This window comes from Rutilus rutilus, assembly GCF_951802725.1.
Source record: "Rutilus rutilus genome assembly, chromosome: 23".
Classification (NCBI taxonomy): Eukaryota; Metazoa; Chordata; class Actinopteri; order Cypriniformes; family Leuciscidae; genus Rutilus; species Rutilus rutilus.
Window position 1 is genome coordinate 4,393,588 of NC_140233.1, and position 14,520 is coordinate 4,408,107.

A 14,520-nucleotide genomic window follows, 5' to 3' on the forward strand; every position below is an offset into this window, starting at 1 on the left:
ATGCATTCTCCAGATTTAAAGTGACATGTCAACTTAAGATCACGGACTAAAAACGGTGTCCTGTCTGTGAATGACTTAAAGTTTTTGCATAAAAGCATGGATTAAAAGCTATTATATCTTGGGATAAGAATATAAATGTTCATTTTGAGTTATAGTCTGCACATCTCACTCTGCTTACTAAGAATGATGCATCTGTTTATGCACACATTGCGAATGACAAACGAGTACCGTCTGCTAGCAGCTAAGAAAGCCATGTAACCTCAAAGGCCCGATGTAGAACACATTAATGCCCTCTCTGCTAAAATAGAGCGGCTAATTTCATGCTACAGTCTCTGCTTTATGTCATTTTAATCACTATAGATATTTTATTTTTCTCCGGGATCATTTAGAGACTGTCTATTCCTCCCATAGTGCCACATTATTAGCGGTTAGCTTCAGTCCCAAACCCGTCCAGCAGTTCAGATTTCTATTTATAAGCTAACTGCTAATGGCAAAAACACTTGCTAACCTAATTTTATGAACGCTTTTAATGGGCCAGAAGAAAGTTAAATCAGGAAAAAGCCACTAAAGACAGGGCTTTGAAATGAAAGCTGAGCTATTGGCCGAGGACTTTTCTCTGTGCCGCTTCCATAAGCTAATGTTTCTGCCAGAGGGAGTTTGGATGGAGCGCGGCCCAGAATCAACCGTTACGGCCCGGTTTCAGCGGAGGTGTGTTGTGAGCGAATGGCTTCCATTTGGAGCTTTGCTGAATTCAGCACTTTTTACAATTGATTGTACTTTTCTAGCAAGTTTCTACACTCTCAGAAGGTTCTATATGGAATCTTCAAGGGTTCTGTCAGCCGCATCATATATAGAACCTTCAGTTCCGTTGGAATCTTTACAATCTGTTCGTTTTCTTCTTCCTCCGCTCTTGAAGTCTATGGCAGCCCTATAGAGCCATATGAGGGAAAACGATGAAATTTGGCACACAGATAGAGGACCCTCTGAACATTAACCAGAGCAAATTCTGAGTCTCTAACTCAATCTCTTTAGCGCCACCACACTGTCCAGATTTGTACTTCCATTAATGCTAATAACTTTTGAACCGTAAGGGCTAGAAACAAAATTTCTTCCCTTGGTTCAAGGCGATTCGACTCGTACACGATTCGAATCATAAAAAGTTTTCCGACATTTAGAATTTTCAGAAAAACCTGCTCGTCCTAGACAGTTCATCCAAAATTGACTCACATCATCTTCAGACCATGCTGGCAAAAAGTAATGGTAACACTTTTGTAAGGGGAACATATTCACTATTAACTACTTTCGTCTCAATAAACTCCTAATTTACTGCTTATTAATAGTTAGTAAGGTAGTTTTTGTAGCGTTTAAGTTCAGGTATTAGGTAGGATTAAGGGACGTAGAATAAGGTCATGCAGAATAAGGCATTAATAAGTGCTTTATAAGTACTAATAAACAATATGCATGCTAATAAGCGACTATAGTTAATAGCGAGAATTGAACCCTAAAATAAAGTGGTACCAAAGTTATTAAAAGCATTTTGATAAACCAAACCGTTCTCGAATAACGCGCAAACGAATTTGACGAAGAGAATGGCAGATTGGATGTGAGGCTATCTTAACTCTGCAACGCCTAAACTTTAGATGTGAAATTTACAAGCAATTTCTGAGTGAAAATTGTTTTTACACCAGATTTTTTTTAGCGTAGATTTGAGTGAATCTCTTTGTTAAGTCGGTGCATTTATAAAACGTCGCAAACGATTAAAAAAAAACGATTCACAGATTAATTCGAGTCGTGCATTTTACAATTTTCGTTTATTTTTGAAGTATTCGCTTAAAAAAGCAAAATAATAATTCCCAAACCCAGATGTTTGTTCGCTGAAAGTTATGAATTTGTCTTTAATTACAGTGCCTTTTCGAATATTACCTTTCATGTAGTGTGTAATACAGCTGTTTGTGCATATAAAAGGTCTGCAAAGTTTTAAAGATGAAGATAAAGAAAGAATGGTCTCACTTACTGTTACATTACTACGTAACAATGTGACAAATTTGCATAATGCCAGCCTCTGGTCTTCATTGGCTGCTTGAGAACAACATCTACTTTGCCCCGCCCCCTCAAACACTGTAGTTGTAGAGAAGATGTTTTGATGCACTTCAAAAGGATGAGACGCCATCGTTACTGTTCGTATCACTAGCCGTGTTCCCATTACAGATTTGCGCAAAACTTTTGCGATATATTTTCTAAATTTCGATAAAAAACTATTGCGAAATTACGCAGTTTCCATTAACCGATGTTACTGTATGCGACTAAAACGTGTACTTTTTTTTCTCTCGCCATAAACAATGTTCAATGTTGGTAGGTTTATGTATATCACAGCCATTACACTAGCCATTATTGTTAATGGAAGGAGACGTAGGTGTGTATCCAAGCATTAATGGCAAGGAAAACCCCTGATACTTGTGAGCGGCTCATATGAGGTGTTTCTCCCTCATTTCTTTCTTCAAGGTCTTGATAAATTGTGGCATTTAAAATCCAGTATTCCAGTGATACTTTAGTCTTTTATGAGTTTAATAAAAAACTCTCTCTCGTCTTCCGTCCAAACACACCGCGTCATCTTTAAAGAAACTATTAAAAGGGAAAATCTGAAAAGGGAAATGGAAATTACCCTTCAAACCTAAAAATTTGAAGGGTAATGGAAACGCGGCTAGTGTGTATCAAGCGCTGAGAAAGATCTGGAGCCATCTGACCAATCAGAGAAGAGCATGCTCGCGGAAAGGAGGAGTTTGGAGAGACTGAACCTTCGAACGAAGCGTTTCAGACTCTGAGAAATGAGCTGATGCTGCAATGTATATAATGAGAAAATCAAGGGTGAACCTATTATAGGAGATCCAAAACTAAATTATGAATCTTTAAAACAGCGTATCAGAGGCACTTTAAATGCAAAATCAGCGTTTCTTCAATAAACACTTGTGCATTTTGTTTACTGTTGTTTCTCAATTCAAATATATTTCTGATTGGGTGATTCGATAGTTGCATTGTGTGCAAATGACTGAGTCAATCTGAACACTCGGCGAGATACGTAGTTTGATATCAACGCACTTTAACGTCTGTGGAAAAAGCCTGTTTGGAAGCGTTGAAGGCATCAGCTTTGCAGAAGCCATTATAACTCCTTGTGTATGAGAGAAAAGACAGTTAGATTACACTTGGCAGTTTATATTTCCATTATACGACGGCTATTCGGCATCAGATATTGTGTTTCACATGTGGAATCTATTTATACCGAACAGTATTATGCCGTAAACTGGGTCACATTTATGGGCTTTCAGGCCGGGAATGAAAATAAACCAGGTTAATTGTCATTAATTGATGGATTAAATAAAAAGGTATGCATTAAAAAGGTAAAGTGGATTCTGGGCTATCTTTCAAATGGCGTCCAGTCAGCGTGATATATGACAAAGACAACACTTTTCGACTGAAACGCAAATCCCTGTCGTTCTGCTGTGTTGGATTGTGTGTGTGTGTGTGTGATATTTCAGGTCGAGTCATGGTGATGACATCGTGCTGTGGTGTGTTGGCCCCGCGGAGTGTTTTTGTTGCCTGGTTTAAGCTTTTCGCGGCGGGTTTGGTGTGAGTTACGAGCCGGGCTGAGTGAGACCTCGACAGGTCGGCCCTCATTTGCACGTTTATGTCATTAATGTGGATTTCTTCTCTGAACGATGGATGGCTTTTGCTCCGCGCTCTGAAAGGAGTGACGGACTACAGATTGATGGGGGTTTTCGGCACGTTTGATTGGATTTTTATTTCAGTGTGGCGACAGTAATATTATGAGATCTTCTCTTTAAAAGTAATTAGGCTTGTTTCCCTTATAGAATCTGATATATCGCAGGTAATGCATGGAAAACACATTCAGATATTGAACTTTTGAAATGGAGATTTACAGTCTTGGATGTGTAAATCAACCGTAATTGTTCCATCAATATATATTTTTTTGCTTTTTATGTTTTGTTAATAAACAATGAATATTAAAAATTAAAATCGAGAAACTTTTTTTTTTTTACAATGTTAAACAGACAGACAGATAGATAGATTGACAGATATAATAATTAACATTTGTGCATATATGCACTGTATACTTTATTTCTGATTACTTTAAATTCTAATACATAAAACATATTTGTAAAAAATATTTTTGGAAATGTATACAGCATACAGTGAATGATAAAATATAGTGTGTGTGAGTGAGTGAGTGAGTGAGTGTGTGTGAGTGAGTATGTGTGAGTGAGTGTGCAAGTGTGTGTGAGTGAGAGTGTGCGAGTGTGTGTGTGTGTGTGTGTGTGTGTGTGTGTGTGTGTGTGTGTGTGTGTGTGCGAGTGTGTGAGTGAGTGTGCGAGTGTGTGAGTGTGCGTGTGTGTGTGCGTGAGTATGTGTGAGTGAGTGTGCAAGTGTGTGTGAGTGAGAGTGTGCGAGTGTGTGTGTGTGTGTGTGTGTGTGTGTGTGTGCGAGTGTGTGAGTGAGTGTGCGAGTGTGTGTGAGTGTGCGTGTGTGTGTGCGTGCGAGTGTGTGCGTGTGCGAGTGTGTGTGAGTGTGCATTGCAAGTGTGTGTGAGTGAGTGTGTGAGTGTGAGTCTGTGAGTGTGCGAGTGTGTGTGAGTGAGTGTGTGTGAGTGTGTGTGTGTGTGTGTGTGTGTGTGCGTGTCCGTGTGTGTGAGTGTGCGTGTGAGTGTGTGCGTGTGAGTGTGTGTGCGAGTGAGTGTGAGTGAGTGTGCGAATGTGTGTGTGTGTACGAGTGTGAGTGTGTGTGAGTGTGAGTGAGTGTGCGAGTGTGTGTGCGAGTGTGTGCGCGTGTGTGCGTGTGTGTGTGTGTGTGTGTGTGTGTGTGTGTGTGTGTTCGAGGGTCACTGTACTGTTTCTCCAGCTGCTGTGTGTCTTGTGTTACTAACACTATGCATTTGAATTAAAGTCTGTGTATATTTACTCACCTCCGTCTGGCCGGTGCACTTATTCCCCTCCTGACCCAGACAACACCTGTCTATCGTGTGTGTGTGTGTGTGTGTGTGTGCGTGTGTGTGTGTGTGTGTGTGTGTGTGTGTGTGTGGACTCAGCGACCCATGTGCTGCTCTGAAGAGTATTTTAATGAACAGAGAGTCTCGCATACAGTTCATTGGCCTCTCAGACGGTTCTCTGGACACGATCAAGGTCAGTCCTGGAATTCATAAACATAATGCCAGCTTTGCTTTTATATTGATCCATCGATGACAATATTTAATATCTGTCTGGAAAAGCGCTGGTTAAAGTTTAATCCCATAATGCTTCATTATTTTAATGCAGATGTCGGGTGCTCTTTGCTCTCTCAGATTTTGGATCGGTTCCCTGTGCTTTTAGCTTTTATGTATTTCTGTTGTGTGTGTGTGTGTGTGTGTGTGTGTGTGTGTGTGTGTGTGTGTGTGTGTGTGTGTGTGTGTGTGTGTGTGTGTGTGTGTGTGTGTGTGTGTGTGTGCGCGCCTCGAGATGAGCTTTACATGACATGCTGAACTGCTTTATTTTTATCTAAACTAATTAGAATACTTAGTTTAATTTAGAAACTTTAAATTAAATTAGTGATAAAAGGGTTAGTGACCAATTACATCTAAAGTGTGTGTTTTAGCCCATAATCTTAATCTTTAAGAAATAAAAACCATAAATGAAATATTCAATATTTAATATTCTTTAATTAATTGTTATATTTAATTAAAATATAAAATGATATTTAATATATAAAATTATATTTAATTAAATTACATTTAAATTGAATTGAACTCTTTCTATTTATCCAACTATATTTTATTATATATGTTTTAATGTACTCGGCGAGTTCCAGTTATGTTAATATTTTGTGGTTTTGCCAGGGAAGAACAGATGGTCTTAAAGTAAATCTTCTTGCCTGTGATATTTTTGGAGACGAACACATTTTTCCGAGCTCACACTGATTTACAGAACTCTGGGAAAGATGAGTGTGTAGTTCATCCATGAGGAGGCGCTGGTGTTTCTGGAACTGATGACAGTCACACACATTTAATATCAGACTCAGTTTATTTATTTATTCCTGACTCTAATTAATTATCAACGCCAGTTCAAGTTCACCGTTTGTATTGTCATATTGTTTGAGGTCGACCGTAATAATATTTCTGAGCTTATGGATGTCATTTTTAGGGCTAGATAATATGGATAAAGTGTGTGTGTGTGTGTGTGTGTGTGTGTGTGCGTGCGTGTTTTGGTTGCGTGTGTGTGAGAGTATGTGAGTGTGTGTGTGTGTGTGTCTGTGTGTGTCTGTGTGTCTGTGAGTGTCTGTCTGTGTGAGTGTGTGTGTGTTTGTGTGAGTAAGTGTGTGTGTGTCTGTCTGTCTGTGCATGTGAGTGTGTGTGTGAGAGAGAGAGAGAGAGTGTGTGTGTGTGTGTGTGTGTGTGTGTGAGAGAGAGTGTCTGTGCGTGTCTGTGTGAGTGTGTGTTTGTGTGAGTGAGTGTGTGTGTGTGTGTGTGTGTGTGTGTGTGTGTGTGTGTGTGTCTGTCTGTCTGTGCATGTGAGTGTGTGTGTATGAGAGAGAGAGAGAGAGAGAGTGTGTGTGTGTGTGTGTGTGTGTGTGTGTGTGTGTGTGTGTGTGTGTGTGTAGGTGTGTGTGTGTGTGTGTGAGAGAGAGAGAGTGTCTGTGCGTGTGTGTGTGTGTGTGTGTGTGTGTGTGTGTGTGTGTGTGTGTGTGTGAGTGAGTGAGTGTGTGAGTTTGAGAGAGTGTTGGTGTCTGTAAGTGAGTTTAAGTGTGTGTGAGTGCATATGTATGTGTGTGTGTGTGTGTGTGTGTGTGTGTGTGTGTGTGTGTGTGTGTGGGTGTGTGTGTGTGAGTGTGTGTGTAAATGTGTTTATGTGAGAGTGTGTGAGTGCATATGTATGTGTGAGTGTGTTAATGTGAGTGTGTGTCTGTGTGAGTGTGTTAATGTGAGTGTGTGTCTGTGTCTGTGAGAGAAAAGAGAGTGTGTGTGTGTGTGTGTGTGTGTGTGTGTGTGTGAGAGAGAGAGTGAATGTGAATGTGATTGTGTGCGTTGTGTGTTTGTGTGTGTGTGTGTGTGTGTGTGTGTGTGTGTGTGTGTGTGTGTAAGAGAAACTGAGTATCTTTGAGCTGTGTTGTTCCTCCAGGCTGTTATATACTGCGTGATCTGCGATGGCTTTGTCGTGTGTGTGTGTGTGTGTGTGTGTGTGTGTGTGTGTGTGTGTGTGTGTGTGTGTGTGTGTGTGTGTTATCAGAGTTGCAGGTGTGGGACAGAACACACTGGTCAACACTGGGTCTCTAGAGACCAGAGAAACATTAGAGAACAGGTCCAGCCGTCTTTAACAGATCAACACCTACTCTGACCAATAGAGATGCTTAAATGAGTTCTTCACCGTCCCGAAGTCTCTTCCTCAGAGAGACCCTCATCCGACTGGAGAAGAGTGAGACTACTTTTGATACTTTTTAATCCTTATGAAATCTGTAGTCACTATAAACTACAAATCTATGTTTCCAAGCAACAAATAACATCACACAGGCTTGAAACGACATTTTTTTATGTGTACTGTCCCTTTAAGAGCCCACTTTAAAATCGAACAAATGTGTCAGATGTGTTTCAGAAATGTAAATGTAATGTAAATGATCACTTTAACGTGTTTTAGCGTCAGAGTCAAACTAAAGTGTCGTACGTGGAGCGGAGCAGCTCGTATTCCCCAGACAAAAGGAAAAACGGTTGTTTAGAAAGACAAACAGAAGGCTAACGGATGACAGGAGGAGAAGAGAAAGAGAAAACGGTCCGTCGCAACAGTTAACTCTCCCAGCAGAGCAAGGCATTCTGGGAGTTTTGGCTGTCTGACAAACTGCCTGCGAAGTGACCTGAAATACTCAGTTACGCTGGACGAATGTCAACTAACTCCAGTGGACAATGAGACGCGTTTATTATAGACCGTTCAACTGAACGTGGAACGTTAAAGCCGTTTAATAAACGATTCCGTCAAACTAGATTTCAACTTCATCATGCCCGCATGCATATACAAATAAATCATCTTTTCCTTCTTATGCACATGCAGTTTATTAGGAATAATTCAAATTAATACACACTATTGATTTTATCAGTCTGCATACATGCATGCAAAAATTATTTCAGTTTATTAGGAATAATTCAAATTAATTTAGGAATAATTAAAATTAATACACACTATTGATTTTATCAGTCTGCATACATGCATTAAAAAATTATTTCAGTTTATTAGGAATAATTCAAATTAATACACACAGATTTTATCAGTCTGCATGCATGCAAAAATAATTTCAGTTTATTAGGAATAAACACATTTTCAAAGCAATTAAAATACTGTAACATTCAAGCAATTAAAGCCCATTTTATTCCCCATAATGTGACATATTTACAATATTCAACAAGCTGTTGGATGCAACTTGATGTCATCCTTAGGAAGTTGATGTGATGGTGTGAAGTAGGCGTTGCGGACAGTTGTGTGTGTGTGTGTGTGTGTGAATGGCTTTTAGGGTTTTGGTCATTTGCATTCACTGCGGCTTCTGGAGTTTACAGTCATGAGGAGAAGAAGCAGATGAAGTGTTTCAGACATTAATGCACACATAAAACTGCATTATACTGGATATCAGAGCAAGAAAGCACACTTTACAAGCAAAACGTTTGCTAAAACGATGAAGCACACTTCATACATCCGTTTAAAATGACGAAACACCAGCTGATCGCGTCAGAAATGTGTCCACAGGCATTTTGGGTCTGAATGTCATTGCATTATATAATAAAATATTAAAGCGAGCGGCATTTATGGTAAATAAATGCATACATTTGTGTGTGTGTGCAAGCATGTGTGTGAGTGTGAGTGTGTGCATGTGTGCAGTCACATAATAAAATGACTAAAAACTAATGAAAAATGAGGATATAAAAATAAATATTCAATATAAAAATAACGAATAGTATATAAATAACCCTAAACCAGCACTTATGGTGTGGACTTCAATCATTAATAATTATTGTTGTATTATTATAGTTCTCATCCTTGAACGGGCCTTAAGACCAGGAATATGCACTATTAAGAACATGCTAATAAATGTTCATATTGTCGGTCCTACAAAATGTGTATTAAGGACGTTCTTGTTTTATCAGTGTGTAAAGCGTGATGTAAAAGCAGAGGAGTGCCGACGTCGACTCAAAGCCGCGAGACTCTGGTTTTGATCATTACGGGCTCTTTAATAGACATTTAAATCATTCAGTCAGAAACCAGGTTGAAACATGCGAGTGTTTGCTGTGTTTTCACACCAATCCCTCTCTCTCTCTCTCTCTGTCTCTCTCGGTGTCTCTCGCCCCGTCCCTCCTCCAGGCTTGGGGTCGGTGCACAAAAGCAGCAGCTCTATCTGCATACGCTCTTCATAAAAGAGGCTTTTGTGGTGTGTCTGGCACACGTGACCCTCAGAGACAGACAGGCCGAGAGACAGACAGCTCCACCTATTGAAGCAGATGAAGCGGGGGGTGGGGATTACTGAGAAAAGCCCCCCGTGAACCCCGTCTCTTTCTCTCGCGTCTCATTAGGTGAGCGCACACACACACACACACACTCACACACATCCAATACTTCATCACGTTCACAAGTCAAAGTCAGGACAGCTTCTCTTCAGCTGAATCCAGGTCGGGATTTAGATGTCAAACTATTAGGATTTTAAACTGGCTTTGAAAATGGCTGGTTTATTGTAGACGCAAAATATATCACATTTTTTGAATAAAGTCATTTTATTTGATGATATTGAAATATTTGTGTTGTTATCGTAGCGCAGGGTTATCATCGTTTACTACAGTTTTGTTAAATGAAATAAAGCTGAAATGAAATAGAAATATTAGATTTAAAGCGTCATGAAAATTTGAGATGTTGCATGACATCTACATAAAATAAGAAGTTCAAGGTGAAGCACTAAAAATGATTAGAAGTGCATGAAAAATAAATAAATTAAAGCTAAATAGAAACATAAAACCCCACAGACGCACATAATAAAATTACAAAAAAATTAAACTGAAATTTTTAAATTGCTGGCTCGAAATATAGAGGGGAAAATAGAGTTTTAATGAAGTAAATTATTTTTAAAATGACTATTTGTTTTGTTTATTGATGAAATCTGAGTAGAGTATTTAGTAATTGTTTGCTTTTGTTGTGGCTTTTTAATAATTTTTTATTTTTATTTTGAACCATGTAAGAAAACATTATTACAGTAAATATATAAGTCAATCATTTTTACTTGTATAAGTTTTTAAAAGCAGTGCTAGATGTGCATTTAAGTTTAGTAAAAAATAAATAAATAAGGCCACATTTTATATTTTAGAATGTAATATGATTGCAGGGTTTGGACAAGAATATTACAGAAAATTGTGTTGCAATTTATTAGGTGTCAAATGTGGTTAATATATATATATATATATATATATATATATATATATATACACTCTAAAAAATGCTGGGTTGCTTTAACCCAATTTTGGGTCAAATATGGACTAACCCAACGTTGGGTTAAAAATGCAATTTAAAAATGGACAAACCCAGCCGTTGGGTTACATTTTTAATGTAACCAATGCAATTTGTCTATTTTTAAATTACATTTTTGTCCATTTTTGATTTTGTTCAAAATGCAATTTGTCCATTTTTTAAATTGCATTTTTAACCCAACGTTGGGTTAGTCCATATTTGACCCAAAATTGGGTTAAAGCAACCCAGCATTTTTTAGAGTGTGTATATATATATATATATATATATATATATATATATATATATATATATATATATATATCTATATATATATATCTATATATTCAAAGGACAGCAATGCCTCAAAACGAGTGATGATTATTGCTAAATGTGTTTATTGTGATCAGAGCTCAAGCTAAAACCAATCAAATGAAGAAATGATCGATATTATTTTATGATCAGAGACATTATTCATTATTTTGCGGTGTCTTCTACAATATTCGGACACAAATAAAACTCTGCATATCATTGCATGACATATTTGCTGTGATATTTACGCCCTTTATTGTAAAGAAAGATGAACAAGCGCACCTTTAAAACAAGCAATTTGCCGTTGAAATGCTAAACCAATAGATGTATTGTTGAAAATGACGACAGTATTGTGTCAGTGTTTGTTTGTTGAACATGTTAATAGTTAATATGATTCTCTACATGATGTAACTTGAATCATACATCCACTAAAAATGGTGACGTTCAGGCATTTTTAAGCATGCAGATATTTTTGTATGATACTGTATGTACAATCATGAAGGATTAGTGCATTTATATTGCCAAGTTATTAGAAAAAGATGCGTTTTATTCATAAAATGAAGACTGCGTTAAACAAAATGAATGAACCCTTTCATCTAAGAGTGTAAATTTCTGACACATGATTAAATTTCGCCCGTGATGACGACATGCTGTCAAAACTGCGTGCAGATGTTGCACTTTAAAGTGGTTTAAAATGATTTACTCCCAGCAATCACACACACTCAAGCTCTTTTAAATGGCTTTCAAATGTATTTGACAATCATAGATGATGTAGTTGTTGTAAAAATTAGAGCTGGTTTAATGTTAATGATGTTTGCATTCACACACACACACACACGTGTGACCTCAGATAAGTCTGATTAGTTTGTTGCTCAGAAATCTGTGGGCGACATGCAGAAGTGCATTTTAATGTGTTTATGTGCAATCAGAGAAACACACAGGTCACGCTGTTGTGTTACGGGTGGCCGAGTGAGTGTGTGAGTGTTTTATTTGCTGATGCACGTCGCACACGCTGGGTGTGTCGAGTCCGACCCGAGGAACGACGACGATGATGATGATGATGATGATGGTGATGGCTGACGTGGCAGATCCGGGTCCGAACGCCTCTGGATGTAATGCACTTTAAGTCAGTTTGTCCACAGGCACAATTACCTGCTTCCCCGTGGTGAAAAAGGTGTGTTTTATGGTCTCGGTCGTTCAGATTCAGAAGTTTCGTGCTGTTATTCACAAAGTCAAGAGCTGAAAAATATTCAACTCGCTCAGGTTCACTATAATTTGCACCTGGAGTTTTTCTCTTCTGAGCTGAGTTTGTCCCTCTCTCCCTCTCTCTCTCTTTATTTGGTTGCCGTGCGCCAGGTCGCGTCCCGTGCCAGCTTCACACGAAGAGCGGCCCGAACACAAGGACACACACTCGCTTTACAGGGAGACTGCGAGAGAAGAGACTGGATGAACTCGATGAGCATCTTCAGCCGGTGAGTCCAGGTTATGTGTCGTTTGTTTGATTGACAGGTCTCATATCACGATCAACACATCTAATTCGTAACTGTGTTGTTTAAAAAGCCATTTGAATTGTATAAAAATGTTTCACTCAAAATCAGTTTAGGTTTCGCTCGTGTCATTTATCTACGTTTGAGAAAAGTCACTGGTTAGTTTTTGCAAACTTTGTTCTTGTGTATGAACTTTGTAAATAATCTCGTAGTGATTTTTAGCTCGTCTTCATCGATCGGTGTGCGGATTTGCGCATAATATTTTTGTTTGTTAACGGATAGATTGTCTAAGAAGAAAATAAGATGTGCTTGCTTGTTAAAGTGATATTGAGTGAATTTATGATTTATGTAATAATTCTGTTTTGTGGAAGAATTATGTGACGTGTTTGAATTGCACTGGATGTGTGTTAAATCTTCACACACATTTACTGATTGTATAAAGAATACGTTTTTTATTTAAAAATGGGTTATTAACAGAAAATATTGTGTTATTTGGTTCACCGAATATGGAATATTATATAATGAAAACATGTAGCTTTTTTTATGTAGAGTTTTTGTAGTTAATCTAAAAAATTATATTTGGCCAATTTAATGTAATTACATTTGCACACAATTTACTTCAATACTTAAAAGGTGTTAAAAAGTGTTTTTAATGTCTGATTTTTATATATATTGATAGAGACAGAATTAATCGAAAAATAATTTTTAATAATATTTTGTGTTGTTAGTTAAATGTTAGTTAAAAACATTTACTTTTTTGTCTTGTTCTTGTCACACACTCTCTCTCACACACACACACACACACACACACTTGTTTTCACAACGATGCTGTATGTTTTCCCCTTACAATATTTTGTTTTAGGCATACATGCATAATAATTATTCATAAATATATTTCATATTTAAGGTGTTGCCACACATTTTAAAGGGGAACAATCACAATGTAATCTATTATATAATTGATAATGCCACTGAAGTTTTTTAATACACTTAATACAATAAATACTGCATCACATCTACAGTAAAAATGGTTAGAGTAATCATTTATATTACATAATTGATCAAATTAATTCGGATTTGCAACACTTTACTTAAAGTCTTCATGTTTAATGCATTATAAAGGTGCTAATAATGTACGTCATATAAATAATTGTAACCAAAGTAAAAATGCATTGTAATATTTGCAGAGTCCTTATTACATCTGAAATTGATTGTTTGTCATGCATTTTAACGTGTTATACAATCTAAAGGTGTTTTATAACTGTGGTTTAATTTTATTCATGAGATGCATTATAAGATGCATAATTCATAAATTAATTTATAATGCATTATAAAGCATTGCCCAAACGTTCCTTCAAATACCACTCTAGTGTTTTAAATTATGAGAAACCGAATTAAAATGTTTAAAATTCTCTGAAGTATTGTATCGCTCTCCTTTATAAAGTATTTGATTTACACAGAGCATTCTGCATGTAATATGATCGTCGTGAGGTTGTTAAAGAGATTGAAATGAATTCCAACTTTTTCAATTTCACCGTTTCTGAAGGACGCTAACCTGCGCGTGATTGATTTCTGTCTCAGATCAGGTGCACGCGCGAGAACCCGGCGTCGCTCGGATGGTGCCAGAGGTCAGAGGTCGGCAGCAGTTAATAAGAGGAGCTGTCTGAGGTCCCACAGGTCATTCCCAAGGGGCTGACCCGCATGTCGGCAACACTTAACGTGAGCGTAATCTTTACCCTGTCAAAGCAAACAAATGTCGCACCCTCTCAATTTAGCTTGAACAGCCCCTTGAGTAACGCTTTTGACCCGGGGGTCGTGACCTTTTTGTCTGACCCAGTGGGGAGTCAATGGAGCAGTCCTTTAGGCACGCGTGGAGGTCAGAGGTCAGACCACCTCAAACGGCCTTTTTTGTGTGAAGTCGGGAAAAGAGTTTATCAGTGAGACGGCTGTTGAAATGGAGTCGAAATTGATGCATATTTTAATGAACAGACGCTGATTTTGCCTTCGAAGTTTAATTTTTAAAGTACAAACAAACAATGCTGCTATTTTTCAGAATAATTTCATTGAAACTCACAGTATTTATGTTTCCGGACATGAAAGAGAATCTCAGTTCTCGGCTCTCAAAGCTCCTGCTGTCGGCTGTTTTCTCGCTGGCTTTCATTTGTCCAGCATTTCCTGTTGCGACAAACACTTGTGTGTGTGTGTGTGTGTGT